This window comes from Solea solea, chromosome 9 (assembly GCF_958295425.1).
Source record: "Solea solea chromosome 9, fSolSol10.1, whole genome shotgun sequence".
Classification (NCBI taxonomy): Eukaryota; Metazoa; Chordata; class Actinopteri; order Pleuronectiformes; family Soleidae; genus Solea; species Solea solea.
The window spans coordinates 19,715,778-19,729,179 of record NC_081142.1 but is presented as its reverse complement, the minus strand read 5'-3'; positions in this window follow the sequence as shown (position 1 = coordinate 19,729,179).

Sequence of the window (13,402 nt, the reverse complement as noted above, 5' to 3'; positions counted from 1 at the left end):
GTTGTGGTTGGTACAGTAGTTGTTGTGGTTGGAGCAGTAGTAGTGGTTGGTGCAGTAGTTGTAGTCGTTGGTGCAGTAGTAGTTGTGGTTGGAGCAGTAGTTGTTGTGGTTGAAGCAGTAGTTGTAGTGGTTGGTGCAGTGGTTGTTGTGGTTTGAACAGTAGTAGTTGTGGTTGAAGCAGCAGTAGATGTTATTGGAGCAGTAGTTGTGGTTGGTGCAGTTGTGGTGGGTGCAGTAGTAGTTGTGGTTGGAGCAGTAGTTGTTGTGGTTGGTGCAGTAGTAGTTGTTGTTGGAGCAGTAGTAGTTGTGGTTGGAGCAGTAGTAGTTGTGGTTGGAGCAGTAGTTGTTGTGGTTGGTGCAGTAGTTGTTGTTGGAGCAGTAGTAGTTGTGGTTGGAGCAGTAGTTGTTGTGGTTGGTGCAGTAGTTGTTGTTGGAGCAGTAGTAGTTGTGGTTGGAGCAGTAGTTGTTGTGGTTGGTGCAGTAGTTGTTGTTGGAGCAGTAGTTGTTGTTGGAGCAGTAGTAGTTGTGGGTGGGGCAGTAGTTGTAGTGGTTGGTGCAGTAGTTGTGGTGGTTGGAGCAGTAGTTGTGGTTGGAGCAGTAGTTGTAGTGGTTGGTGCAGTAGTTGTTGGAGCAGTAGTAGTTGTGGTTGCTGCAATAGTTGTTGTGGTTGGAGCAATAGTAGTTGTGGTTGGAGCAGTAGTTGTAGTGGTTGGTGCAGTAGTTGTTAGAGCAGTAGTAGTTGTTGGAGCAGTAGTAGTTATGGTTGGTGCAGTAGTTGTTGTGGTTGGAGCAGTAGTAGTTGTGGTTGGGGCAGTAGTTATAGAGGTTGGGGCAGTAGTTGTTGTGGTTGGAGAAGTAGGAGTTGTGGTTGGTGCAGTAGATATAGAGGTTGGGGCAGTAGTTATAGAGGTTGGTGCAGTAGTTACAGAGGTTGGTGCAGTAGTTGTTGTGGTTGGAGCAGTAGTAGTTGTGGTTGGAGCAGTAGTTATAGAGGTTGGTGCAGTAGTTATAGAGGTTGGTGCAGTAGTTGTGGTTGGAGCAGTAGTAGTTGTGGTTGGAGCAGTAGTTATAGAGGTTGGTGCAGTAGTTATAGAGGTTGGGGCAGTAGTTATAGAGGTTGGTGCAGTAGTTACAGAGGTTGGTGCAGTAGTTGTTGTGGTTGGAGCAGTAGTAGTTGTGGTTGGAGCAGTAGTTATAGAGGTTGGTGCAGTAGTTGTGGTTGGAGCAGTAGTAGTTGTGGTTGGAGCAGTAGTTATAGAGGTTGGGACAGTAGTTATAGAGGTTGGTGCAGCAGTTGTTGTGGTTGGAGCGGTAGTAGTTGTGGTTGGAGCAGTAGTTATAGAGGTTGGAGCAGTAGTAGTTGTGGTTGGAGCAGTAGTTATAGAGGTTGGAGCAGTAGTTATAGAGGTTGGTGCAGTAGTTGTTGTGGTTGGAGCAGTAGTAGTTGTGGTTGGAGCAGTAGTTATAGAGGTTGGGGCGGTAGTTATAGAGGTTGGTGCAGTAGTTGTTGTGGTTGGAGCAGTAGTAGTTGTGGTTGGAGCAGTAGTAGTTGTGGTTGGAGCAGTAGTTATAGAGGTTGGAGCAGTAGTAGTGGTTGGAGCAGTATTAGTTGTGGTTGGAGAAGTAGGAGTGGTTGGAGCTGTAGTAGTCGTGGTTGGTGCAGTTGTGGTTGAAGCAGTAGTAGTTGTGGTTGGAGCAGTAGTAGTTGTGGTTGGAGCATTAGTAGTTGTGGTTGGTGCAGTAGTGGTTGTGGGTGGAGTCGTTGTGGTTGTAGCTGGAGTGGTCATGGTTGTGGCTGGAGTTGTGGTGGTTGTAGATGGAGTTGTTGTGGTTGTAGCTGGAGTTGTAGTTGTGCTTGTAGCTGTAGTTGTGGTTGTGGTTGGAGGTGTCATGGTAGTTGTAGGTGGAGTTGGGGTGGTTGTTCCTGCAAATGTCATGGTAGGAGACGGAGTTGAGAAGTGAGAGACAGTATTTGTAAATTGTATTTTTTGTCTAAAAACATTAACAATTTGGTAACAAATATGTAGCCCATTTAAATAGCTCCATCAATGCTACCACTGTAATTTCATCCTGGCTTAATCCGTTGAATGAACATCAAACAAGGATCAGAAGGCATTGTTTAGTTAAGCCAGGTATAACTTATCCTTGTAAATGAACATTCATGTCTCTTTGAAGTAGACCCTGAGGTCGATCACAGATGTACTAATGCAGAAATGGAGGAGACATTTGTCTCCAAGTGAGAAACTCTTGAAAAACTTGACGCGAGCCACGAGACGGGTGCTGCGCTCCCACTGCAAAATAAAACACCGTGCTTTCGATCAGCCTTCATTTGCAATCACCAGCAGTTGATCTTCTTCTTGCGACCCTGACATGTGACCGAGGCAAGCATCTTGACATGCTTCAAGAGTGAGTCATAGACAGATATGGCGGAGAGAATCCGGTAATTTTCCAAAATAAAACATCGTTCAGCATTAGATAATAAATAAAACGGAAATAATGTAAGTTATGTTAACTTTCTGTGCGTCTCGGTACCAATCGACCCACGGACCGGTACCGGTCCACTGGCATAGATGACTGTGTGCCAGTTCAGTGTGGGCTCTTCTTTATGATTCTCCATTGTCCGTGACAGTGAGAATTTCAAGCACCATGCCACATTGATAGTACACCAAATCATGTCAATAATCCTAAGTGAACGTAATTTTTGTCTTTTTAATTATACAGTTTTCATTTTTGTAATTATTTGATAATCATTTTAAAAATAATTGTAAAAAATATCATAACTGATAACTGTCTAACTGTTATTTGGTCTTGTTTGTTGGTGTTCACTAAAGGGAACATTTTGAATTTATGTCATTTACATTTTTTTAATAAGACATTCATAACAGCCAACAACCAAAGCCAAAAATTAAATATGAAAATTAAATGAATATTGACCTTGTCCACGGGATGCACAAAAATATCCAAGCAAAACGATCCAATAAAGACTTTTGCAGTCCATGATGAGTGGTGTTACTCAGTCCTCACTGCTGTAGGTACTGACATAATTTTGCACATCATGCTTGGATTTTGAATTGCTCCTCCTTCACTTACAGAGGGAGGTGACAGAGGGAGAGGCCCCTTTCATATAACCTGAAAAACCAGGTAAGTTTACAGTCGTGCTTGTTTACAAAATAAATTATACTACATAACTAAATAAAGAAACACATGTTTTTCATCAGAGAAACTATATATTCTCAAAGTATGTTCATATTTTAAGTTATAACAAACATGTGAAAAGTATGTTTTTTCACACATTGGCTGTTGGTTACTGTATTTCTTACTTTGTGTTCAAACTAGGGTTGATGGTGTTTTGTTTGATTCATCACAGATGAAAGATATTGAAAACTGATTTTAGCACCAATCTGAAACCATAATCTTTAATGTCACTGATGTATGAAGGCAGTGGATATCATGCATATTTCTATCCTGTAGACTATAATTAATGATACTTGTTTTGTAAATGCTCAGTAGAGTTGCTGCAGTTAAAACACAGTGGAAGACACATCAACATCAGCATAGAGGAATTTCCCACTACACACTGGAAACCCCAATTGTCATACAACCTGTATGACAACTGGAGACAGCACAACTCCCTGGGGTTCAAAGCAGGGATGAGCAAATATCTGATAATTTTAATGTTAACAGTTGTTTATGTTGTTTCCACATGTTTAACCTATAATGTGTTTTTTATGGTGAATGATGATTGTAGACAGGTAAACCAGCAAAGCATTGCATATGGTCATATTTATTACTTCACCCCACGGAGTGGGATTGAAGTATTGTTTTTGGTGGCTCTGTGTGTCTGTCTGCCTGTGCTTCCGCAGTTGCCAATATGAGCAACAGAGGCCTGTTAGAATTTGTGACACACCAGGCACATGTTTATACGCCACAGAGTCTGTTACACATTAAGGCCGACAGAGGCTTGTTGCATGAATGAGGTGAACTCTGCCACAATTGTCTATCACTTTATCCTCCACATGAGCTTGTGGGGCTGCTAGTGTCAATCCCAGTTTACACAGGGTGAAAGGCAGTGTACACTCTGGACAGGGTCGCTGGTCCTTTGCAGGCGCCAACAAATAAAGACTAACAATTATTCACTCACACAGTCACATTTACGGGCAATGTAGAGTGTTCAATCAACCCCTGCATGATTTTACACATGTGGAACACACACACACACACACAGGAAGAACATGCAAACTCCACATAGAAAGGCCCAGACTGGGACTCTTCTTATGTAGACTATTCTCCACATGGGCCTTGGACATGTAACTATTATGAATCTGCTTTTAAATTGTGTTGTGTTAATAGTAATTCAAGTAAGAGTCGACTGAATTTCTGTTTGGATGCTGTTTTCAGTCAGCATAACTCTCCAATAGAGTTCACAATCGCATCAGCATCCCTTACCTTGTATAGTTGTGGTTGTTGTAGGTGGAGTTGTGGTTGTAGCTGGAGTTGTAGTGGTTGGTGCAGTAATAGTTGTGGTTTGGGCAGTAGTTGCAGTTGGTGCAGTAGTTGTTGTGGTTGGAGCAGTAGTAATGGTTGGTGCAGTAGTTGTTGTTGTTGGAGCAGTAGTAGTTGTGGTTGGAGCAGTAGTAGTTGTGGTTGGTGCAGTAGTAGATGTGGTTGGAGCAGTAGTTGTGGTTGGAGCAGTAGTAATGGTTGGTGCAATAGTTGTTGTGGTTGGTGCAGTAGTTGTTGTGGTTGGAGCAGTAGTAGTTGTGGTTGGAGCAGTAGTAGTGGTTGGTGCAGTAGTTGTTGTGGTTGGAGCAGTAGTAATTGTGGTTGAAGCAGTAGCAGTGGTTGGAGCAGTAGTAGTTGTGGTTGGTGTAGTTGTAGTGGTTGGAGCATTAGTTGTGGTTGGGGCAGTAGTTGTTGTGGTTGGAGCAGCAGTAGTAGTTGTGGTTGGGGCAGTAGTTGTTGTGGTTGAAGCAGTAGTTATAGAGGTTGGTCCAGTTGTGGTTGGAGCAGTAATAGTTGTGGTTGGTGCAGTAGTAGTTGTGGTTGAAGCAGTAGTTGTAGTGGTTGGTGCAGTAGTTGTTGTGGTTGGAGCAGTAGTAGTTGTGGTTGGGGCAGTAGTTGTAGTGGTTGGTGCAGTAGTAGTTGTGGTTGGGGCAGTAGTTGTAGTGGTTGGTGCAGTAGTAGTTGTGGTTGGAACAGTAGTTATAGAGGTTGGTGTAGTTGTTGTGGTTGGAGCAGTAGTAGTTGTGGTTGGAACAGTAGTTGTAGAGGTTGGTGCAGTAGTAGTTGTGGTTGGAGCAGTAGTAGTGGTTGGTCCAGTAGTTGTTGTGGTTGGATCAGTAGTAGTTGTTGGGGCAGTAGTTATTGTGGTTGGTGCAGTAGTTGTTGTGGTTGGAGCAGTAGTAGTTGTGGTTGGAACAGTAGTTGTAGAGGTTGGTGCAGTAGTAGTTGTGGTTGGAGCAGTAGTAGTGGTTGGTCCAGTAGTTGTTGTGGTTGGAGCAGTAGTAGTTGTGGTCGGAGCAGTAGTAGTTGTGGTTGGTGCAGTAGTTGTTGTGGTTGGAGCAGTAGTAGTTGTGGTTGGAGCAGTAGTTGTAGTGGTTAGTGCAGTAGTAGTTGTGGTTGGAGCAGTAGTAGTGGATGGTGCAGTAGTTGTTGTGGTTGGAGCAGTAGTAGTTGTGGTTGGTGCAGTAGTTGTAGTGGTTGGTGCAGTAGTTGTGGTTGGAGCAGTAGCGGTTGTGGTTGGGGCAGTAGTTGTAGTGGGTGGTGCAGTTGTTGTGGTTGGAGCAGTAGTAGTTGTGGTTGGAACAGTAGTTGTAGAGGTTGGTGCAGTAGTAGTTGTGGTTGGAGCAGTAGTAGTGGTTGGTGCAGTAGTTGTTGTGGTTGGAGCAGTAGTAGTTGTGGTTGGAACAGTAGTTGTAGAGGTTGGTGCAGTAGTAGTTGTGGTTGGAGCAGTAGTAGTGGTTGGTCCAGTAGTTGTTGTGGTTGGAGCAGTAGTAGTTGTTGGGGCAGTAGTTATTGTGGTTGGTGCAGTAGTTGTTGTGGTTGGAGCAGTAGTAGTTGTGGTTGGAACAGTAGTTGTAGAGGTTGGAGCAGTAGTAGTTGTGGTTGGAGCAGTAGTTGTAGCGGTTAGTGCAGTAGAAGTTGTGGTTGGAGAAGTAGTAGTGGATGGTGCAGTAGTTGTTGTGGTTGGAGCAGTAGTAGTTGTGGTTGGTGCAGTAGTTGTTGTGGTTGGAGCAGTAGTAGTTGTGGTTGGAGCAGTAGTTGTAGTGGTTAGTGCAGTAGTAGTTGTGGTTGGAGAAGTAGTAGTGGATGGTGCAGTAGTTGTGGTTGGAGCAGTAGTAGTTGTGGTTGGTGCAGTAGTTGTAGTGGTTGGTGCAGTAGTTGTGGTTGGAGCAGTAGTAGTTGTGGTTTGGGCAGTAGTTGTAGTGGGTGGTGCAGTTGTTGTGGTTGGAGCAGTAGTAGTTGTGGTTGGAACAGTAGTTGTAGAGGTTGGTGCAGTAGTAGTTGTGGTTGGAGCAGTAGTAGTGGTTGGTGCAGTAGTTGTTGTGGTTGGAGCAGTAGTAGTTGTGGTCAGAACAGTAGTTGTAGTGGTTGGTGCAGTAGTTGTTGTGGTTGGAGCAGTAGTAGTTGTGGTTGGGGCAGTAGTTGTAGTGGTTGGTGCAGTAGTAGTTGTGGTTGGGGCAGTAGTTGTAGTGGTTGGTGCAGTAGTAGTTGTGGTTGGAACAGTAGTTATAGAGGTTGGAGCAGTAGTAGTTGTGGTTGGAACAGTAGTTGTAGAGGTTGGTGCAGTAGTAGTTGTGGTTGGAGCAGTAGTAGTGGTTGGTCCAGTAGTTGTTGTGGTTGGAGCAGTAGTAGTTGTGGTCGGAGCAGTAGTAGTTGTGGTTGGTGCAGTAGTTGTTGTGGTTGGAGCAGTAGTAGTTGTGGTTGGAACAGTAGTTGTAGAGGTTGGTGCAGTAGTAGTTGTGGTTGGAGCAGTAGTAGTGGTTGGTCCAGTAGTTGTTGTGGTTGGAGCAGTAGTAGTTGTGGTCGGAGCAGTAGTAGTTGTGGTTGGTGCAGTAGTTGTTGTGGTTGGAGCAGTAGTAGTTGTGGTTGGAGCAGAAGTTGTAGTGGTTAGTGCAGTAGTAGTTGTGGTTGGAGCAGTAGTAGTGGATGGTGCAGTAGTTGTTGTGGTTGGAGCAGTAGTAGTTGTGGTTGGTGCAGTAGTTGTAGTGGTTGGAGCAGTAGTTGTGGTTGGAGCAGTAGTAGTTGTGGTTGGGGCAGTAGTTGTAGTGGGTGGTGCAGTAGTAGTTGTGGTTGGAGCAGTAGTAGTGGTTGGTGCAGTAGTTGTTGTGGTTGGAGCAGTAGTAGTTGTGGTCAGAACAGTAGTTGTAGTGGTTGGTGCAGTAGTTGTTGTGGTTGGAGCAGTAGTAGTTGTGGTTGGGGCAGTAGTTGTAGTGGTTGGTGCAGTAGTAGTTGTGGTTGGGGCAGTAGTTGTAGTGGTTGGTGCAGTAGTAGTTGTGGTTGGAACAGTAGTTATAGAGGTTGGTGTAGTTGTTGTGGTTGGAGCAGTAGTAGTTGTGGTTGGAACAGTAGTTGTAGAGGTTGGTGCAGTAGTAGTTGTGGTTGGAGCAGTAGTAGTGGTTGGTCCAGTAGTTGTTGTGGTTGGAGCAGTAGTAGTTGTGGTCGGAGCAGTAGTAGTTGTGGTTGGTGCAGTAGTTGTTGTGGTTGGAGCAGTAGTAGTTGTGGTTGGAACAGTAGTTGTAGAGGTTGGTGCAGTAGTAGTTGTGGTTGGAGCAGTAGTAGTGGTTGGTCCAGTAGTTGTTGTGGTTGGAGCAGTAGTAGTTGTGGTCGGAGCAGTAGTAGTTGTGGTTGGTGCAGTAGTTGTTGTGGTTGGAGCAGTAGTAGTTGTGGTTGGAGCAGTAGTTGTAGTGGTTAGTGCAGTAGTAGTTGTGGTTGGAGCAGTAGTAGTGGATGGTGCAGTAGTTGTTGTGGTTGGAGCAGTAGTTGTAGTGGTTGGGGCAGTAGTTGTAGTGGTTGGTGCAGTAGTTGTGGTTGGAGCAGTAGTAGTTGTGGTCAGGGCAGTAGTTGTTGTGGTTGGAGCAGTAGTAGTTGTGGTTGGGGCAGTAGTTGTAGTGGTTGGTGCAGTAGTAGTTGTGGTTGGGGCAGTAGTTGTAGTGGTTGGTGCAGTAGTAGTTGTGGTTGGAACAGTAGTTATAGAGGTTGGTGTAGTTGTTGTGGTTGGAGCAGTAGTAGTTGTGGTTGGAACAGTAGTTGTAGAGGTTGGTGCAGTAGTAGTTGTGGTTGGAGCAGTAGTAGTGGTTGGTCCAGTAGTTGTTGTGGTTGGAGCAGTAGTAGTTGTGGTCGGAGCAGTAGTAGTTGTGGTTGGTGCAGTAGTTGTTGTGGTTGGAGCAGTAGTAGTTGTGGTTGGAACAGTAGTTGTAGAGGTTGGTGCAGTAGTAGTTGTGGTTGGAGCAGTAGTAGTGGTTGGTCCAGTAGTTGTTGTGGTTGGAGCAGTAGTAGTTGTGGTCGGAGCAGTAGTAGTTGTGGTTGGTGCAGTAGTTGTTGTGGTTGGAGCAGTAGTAGTTGTGGTTGGAGCAGTAGTTGTAGTGGTTAGTGCAGTAGTAGTTGTGGTTGGAGCAGTAGTAGTGGATGGTGCAGTAGTTGTTGTGGTTGGAGCAGTAGTAGTTGTGGTTGGTGCAGTAGTTGTAGTGGTTGGTGCAGTAGTTGTGGTTGTAGCAGTAGTAGTTGTGGTTGGGGCAGTAGTTGTAGTGGGTGGTGCAGTTGTTGTGGTTGGAGCAGTAGTAGTTGTGGTTGGAACAGTAGTTGTAGAGGTTGGTGCAGTAGTAGTTGTGGTTGGAGCAGTAGTAGTGGTTGGTGCAGTAGTTGTTGTGGTTGGAGCAGTAGTAGTTGTGGTCGGAACAGTAGTTGTAGTGGTTGGTGCAGTAGTTGTGGTTGGAGTAGTAGTTATAGAGGTTGATGCAGTAGTTGTAGTGGTTGGTGCAGTAGTTGTGGTTGGAGCAGTAGTTATAGAGGTTGGTGCAGTAGTTGTGGTTGGAACAGTAGTTGTAGAGGTTGGTGCATTAATAGTTGTGGTTGGAGCAGTAGTAGTGGTTGGTGCAGTAGTTGTTGTGGTTGGAGCAGTAGTAGTTGTGGTCGGAGCAGTTGTGGTTGGTTCAGTAGTTGTTGTGGTTGGAGCAGTAGTAGTGGTTGGTGCAGTAGTAGTTGTGGTCGGAGCAGTAGTAGTTGTGGTTGGAGCAGTAGTAGTGGTTGGTGCAGTAGTTGTTGTGGTTGGAGCAGTAGTAGTTGTGGTCGGAGCAGTAGTAGTTGTGGTTGGTGTAGTTGTAGTGGTTGGAGCAGTAGTTGTGGTTGGAGCAGCAGTAGTAGTTGTGGTTGGGGCAGTAGTTGTTGTGGTTGGAGCAGTAGTTATAGAGGTTGGTACAGTTGTTGTGGTTGGAGCAGTAGTAGTTGTGGTTGGGGCAGTAGTTGTAGTGGTTGGTGCAGTAGTAGTTGTGGTTAGAGCAGTAGAAGTTGTGGTTGGAGCTGTAGTAGTGGTTGGAGCAGTAGTAGTTGTGGTCGTAGCAGTCGTAGTTGTGGTTGGTGCAGTAGTTGTGGTTGGAGCAGTAATAGTTGTGGTTGGAGCAGTAGTAGTGCTTGGTGCAGTAGTTGTGGTTGGAGCAGTAGTTGTAGTGGTTGGTGCAGTAGTTGTTGTGGTTGGAGCAGTAGTTGTAGTGGTTGGGGCAGTAGTTGTAGTGGTTGGTGCAGTAGTTGTGGTTGGAGCAGTAGTAGTTGTGGTTGGAGCAGTAGTAGTTGTGGTTGGAGCAGTAGTTGTGGTTGGAGCAGTAGTAGTTGTGGTTGGAGCAGTAGTAGTGGTTGGTGCAGTGGTTGTTGTGGTTGGAGCAGTAGTAGTTGTGGTCGTAGCAGTAGTAGTTATGGTTGGTGCAGAAGTTGTTGTGGTTGGAGCAGTAGTAGTTGTGGTTGGAACAGTAGTTGTTGTGGTTGGAGCAGTAGTAGTTGTGGTTGGGGCAGTAGTTGTAGTGGTTGGTGCAGTAGTAGTTGTGGTTGGGGCAGTAGTTGTAGTGGTTGGTGCAGTAGTAGTTGTGGTTGGAACAGTAGTTATAGAGGTTGGTGTAGTTGTTGTGGTTGGAGCAGTAGTAGTTGTGGTTGGAACAGTAGTTGTAGAGGTTGGTGCAGAAGTAGTTGTGGTTGGAGCAGTAGTAGTGGTTGGTCCAGTAGTTGTTGTGGTTGGAGCAGTAGTAGTTGTGGTCGGAGCAGTAGTAGTTGTGGTTGGTGCAGTAGTTGTTGTGGTTGGAGCAGTAGTAGTTGTGGTTGGAACAGTAGTTGTAGAGGTTGGTGCAGTAGTAGTTGTGGTTGGAGCAGTAGTAGTGGTTGGTCCAGTAGTTGTTGTGGTTGGAGCAGTAGTAGTTGTGGTCGGAGCAGTAGTAGTTGTGGTTGGTGCAGTAGTTGTTGTGGTTGGAGCAGTAGTAGTTGTGGTTGGAGCAGTAGTTGTAGTGGTTAGTGCAGTAGTAGTTGTGGTTGGAGCAGTAGTAGTGGATGGTGCAGTAGTTGTTGTGGTTGGAGCAGTAGTTGTAGTGGTTGGGGCAGTAGTTGTAGTGGTTGGTGCAGTAGTTGTGGTTGGAGCAGTAGTAGTTGTGGTCAGGGCAGTAGTTGTAGTGGTTGGTGCAGTAGTTGTTGTGGTTGGAGCAGTAGTAGTTGTGGTTGGGGCAGTAGTTGTAGTGGTTGGTGCAGTAGTAGTTGTGGTTGGGGCAGTAGTTGTAGTGGTTGGTGCAGTAGTAGTTGTGGTTGGAACAGTAGTTATAGAGGTTGGTGTAGTTGTTGTGGTTGGAGCAGTAGTAGTTGTGGTTGGAACAGTAGTTGTAGAGGTTGGTGCAGTAGTAGTTGTGGTTGGAGCAGTAGTAGTGGTTGGTCCAGTAGTTGTTGTGGTTGGAGCAGTAGTAGTTGTGGTCGGAGCAGTAGTAGTTGTGGTTGGTGCAGTAGTTGTTGTGGTTGGAGCAGTAGTAGTTGTGGTTGGAACAGTAGTTGTAGAGGTTGGTGCAGTAGTAGTTGTGGTTGGAGCAGTAGTAGTGGTTGGTCCAGTAGTTGTTGTGGTTGGAGCAGTAGTAGTTGTGGTCGGAGCAGTAGTAGTTGTGGTTGGTGCAGTAGTTGTTGTGGTTGGAGCAGTAGTAGTTGTGGTTGGAGCAGTAGTTGTAGTGGTTAGTGCAGTAGTAGTTGTGGTTGGAGCAGTAGTAGTGGATGGTGCAGTAGTTGTTGTGGTTGGAGCAGTAGTAGTTGTGGTTGGTGCAGTAGTTGTAGTGGTTGGTGCAGTAGTTGTGGTTGTAGCAGTAGTAGTTGTGGTTGGGGCAGTAGTTGTAGTGGGTGGTGCAGTTGTTGTGGTTGGAGCAGTAGTAGTTGTGGTTGGAACAGTAGTTGTAGAGGTTGGTGCAGTAGTAGTTGTGGTTGGAGCAGTAGTAGTGGTTGGTGCAGTAGTTGTTGTGGTTGGAGCAGTAGTAGTTGTGGTCGGAACAGTAGTTGTAGTGGTTGTTGCAGTAGTTGTGGTTGGAGTAGTAGTTATAGAGGTTGATGCAGTAGTTGTAGTGGTTGGTGCAGTAGTTGTGGTTGGAGCAGTAGTTATAGAGGTTGGTGCAGTAGTTGTGGTTGGAGCAGTAGTAGTTGTGGTTGGAACAGTAGTTGTAGTGGTTGGTGCAGTAGTAGATGTGGTTGGAGCAGCAGTAGTAGTTGTGGTTGAAGCAGTAGTAGTGGTTGGGGCAGTAGTTGTTGTGGTTGGAGCAGTAGTAGTTGTTGGGGCAGTAGTTATTGTGGTTGGAGCAGTTGTAGTGGTTGGTGCGGTAGTTGTTGTGGTTGGAGCAGTAGTAGTAGTGGTTGGTGCAGTTGTGGTTGGAGCAGTAGTAATTGTGGCTGGAACAGTATTTGTAGTGGTTGGTGCAGTAGTTGTTGTGGTTGGAGCAGTAGTAGTGGTTGGTGCAGTAGTTGTGGTTGGAGCAGTAGTAGTTGTGGTTGGAGCAGTTGTGGTTGGTTCAGTAGTTGTAGTGGTTGGTGCAGTAGTAGTTGTGGTTGGAACAGTAGTTATAGAGGTTGGTGTAGTTGTTGTGGTTGGAGCAGTAGTAGTTGTGGTTGGAACAGTAGTTGTAGAGGTTGGTGCAGTAGTAGTTGTGGTTGGAGCAGTAGTAGTGGTTGGTCCAGTAGTTGTTGTGGTTGGAGCAGTAGTAGTTGTGGTCGGAGCAGTAGTAGTTGTGGTTGGTGCAGTAGTTGTTGTGGTTGGAGCAGTAGTAGTTGTGGTTGGAACAGTAGTTGTAGAGGTTGGTGCAGTAGTAGTTGTGGTTGGAGCAGTAGTAGTGGTTGGTCCAGTAGTTGTTGTGGTTGGAGCAGTAGTAGTTGTGGTCGGAGCAGTAGTAGTTGTGGTTGGTGCAGTAGTTGTTGTGGTTGGAGCAGTAGTAGTTGTGGTTGGAGCAGTAGTTGTAGTGGTTAGTGCAGTAGTAGTTGTGGTTGGAGCAGTAGTAGTGGATGGTGCAGTAGTTGTTGTGGTTGGAGCAGTAGTAGTTGTGGTTGGAACAGTAGTTGTAGAGGTTGGTGCAGTAGTAGTTGTGGTTGGAGCAGTAGTAGTGGTTGGTGCAGTAGTTGTTGTGGTTGGAGCAGTAGTAGTTGTGGTCGGAACAGTAGTTGTAGTGGTTGGTGCAGTAGTTGTGGTTGGAGTAGTAGTTATAGAGGTTGATGCAGTAGTTGTAGTGGTTGGTGCAGTAGTTGTGGTTGGAGCAGTAGTTATAGAGGTTGGTGCAGTAGTTGTGGTTGGAGCAGTAGTAGTTGTGGTTGGAACAGTAGTTGTAGTGGTTGGTGCAGTAGTAGATGTGGTTGGAGCAGCAGTAGTAGTTGTGGTTGAAGCAGTAGTAGTGGTTGGGGCAGTAGTTGTTGTGGTTGGAGCAGTAGTAGTTGTTGGGGCAGTAGTTATTGTGGTTGGATTAGTAGTTGTTGTGGTTGGAGCAGTAGTAGCTGTGGTTGGAGCAGTTGTAGTGGTTGGTGCGGTAGTTGTTGTGGTTGGAGCAGTAGTAGTAGTGGTTGGTTCAGTTGTGGTTGGAGCAGTAGTAATTGTGGCTGGAACAGTATTTGTAGTGGTTGGTGCAGTAGTTGTTGTGGTTGGAGCAGTAGTAGTGGTTGGTGCAGTAGTAGTTGTGGTCGGAGCAGTAGTAGTTGTGGTTGGAACAGTAGTTGTAGTGGTTGATGCAGTAGTAGTTGTGGTTGGAGCAGTAGTAGTGGTTGGTGCAGTAGTTGTTGTGGTTGGAGCAGTAGTAGTTGTGGTCGGAGCAGTAGTAGTTGTGGTTGGTGTAGTTGTAGTGGTTGGAGCAGTAGTTGTGGTTGGAGCAGCAGTAGTAGTTGTGGTTGGGGCAGTAGTTGTTGTGGTTGGAGCAGTAGT